Source organism: Nanorana parkeri, unplaced genomic scaffold (assembly GCF_000935625.1).
Source record: "Nanorana parkeri isolate BGI_ZX_2015 unplaced genomic scaffold, ASM93562v1 scaffold1119, whole genome shotgun sequence".
NCBI classification, from domain to species: Eukaryota; Metazoa; Chordata; class Amphibia; order Anura; family Dicroglossidae; genus Nanorana; species Nanorana parkeri.
This window is the reverse complement of record NW_017307387.1, coordinates 199,791-201,513: the sequence shown is the minus strand read 5'-3', so window position 1 is coordinate 201,513 and position 1,723 is coordinate 199,791.

Genomic DNA, 1,723 nt, shown 5'->3' with positions numbered 1-1,723 from the left:
ATTATATATATATATATGTTTATATTAATAATTAAGAGTTATTTTTTATTATGATTAATCCTGTTAATTTCCAATTTCTCATGTTGATCCCCCGGCATAATCTGTAAGCTGGGAGTTGGTGCCTCCGGCGGGTGAAATGAGGACATGCAGCTGGGAATTTACTGCAGCTCGTTTATTAAAGTTACAGCTAAGCTGTTGTCACTGGTTGTCTCTTGGTGATTTTCACTCAGCCTCATAATCTGAGCCGACCTGTGACAATGAGACTGCTGGGTGGATCCAGACATAATTGTCAGGATCCGTCCTGGCTGCGGCGTCTCAGTATACCGCGAGCTGTAGCTCCCTATATACTGAGCTTTGGGTGACGGGAGGACGCTAGTTTGTGCTCCCATGACTCTTAGGAGAACTATGGGGAAAAGCCCTGACCGCATAGTTCTCCTTTAAGCCCTTTGTGAGCTGAGATCATTGAAGCCTAGATGTCCGGCTCAGATTTAGCTACATCAGTTTACTGGACAATAGCTGGCTAATGGGTAGGGATGCACAGATCCCGTTATCGGTGCCGATACCGGGAATTCTCACGGGAGGGGGCCAGATTTCATCGGGTAATTCAATTTTCCCAAATGATCCAGGAAAGTGAACTTACCCTTTAATGCACATTGTGCGTCTTAGAGAGTTTGCTGCCCAACTACCATAATATGGTACACAGCGGAATGGAGGCAGCACTCAACGCGCGCACACACAATGTTTTATTGTTTTACTTAATCACATATTTATTTTGTATTATGTTTCACTTTACCACTTTTATTTTTAAAATTTGTACATATTTTATTTTTTACATCTTTTTAATATCTTTTTATTTAATTTTTTTACTTTTTTTTCACTTATTTTTATTATCACACAGGGGCTTACAAGCCCCCTATGTCCTTGGTTCTCAGCTGGTGGGTCGCGACCCCACGTTCAGCGGGCTAAAGCAGAGACACCGGCTCTCCAATTTTGCAAAATACGTCTATTTATTGACGTGCATCCTGGTAAACAATGAACGTTTCGTGGTCACAAAGGATCCCCTTCATCAGGTAAAACATGATGAAGGGGATCCTTTGTGACCCCGAAATGTTAGTTGTTTTTTACCAGGATGCATGTCAATAAATAGACGTATTTTGCAAAATTGGAGTGCCGGTGTCTCTGCTTTAGCTCACGATTGTTACGGCTGCCACCCGTTGACTACCGCAGCACCCAATTCTTGAAGGGATTCACGCGGTCAGGAGTGCGATGGGACCATGGACTACCCATGTTCAGCGGGTCGCCGCATGCCTTCCACTTTTCTAGGTGAGGGGCTCCTCTGCCTCCCCCTAACACAGCAATGTCGGTTCTTGCACCGAGCAGCCATTCAAAATATGCTGCCCGGTGCCGAGTGTCAGCTTAAGGTGGGGTGAGCAGGCAGTATGGTCGTGAGGGATCTCCATCCATACGTGCGTTGCTTACAGCTCCCTCGCATGTCCTGTAGAGGCGCCTGAACCGGAGTGACGTCACATTCTGGTTCTCGTTACCTCTACAGGAATTACAAGGGAGCTGTCCCAGCAATGCACATATGGATGGAGCTCGGTCACAGCACCCCACACTGGGCCCAGGCTGAGGATCCACTCCCGTTCTCGTAAGGTAGGGAGACTGGGTAGACCCTAAAAAAAAAAAATGTTGGTGTGTGTGTGTGTGTGTGTGTGTGTGTGTG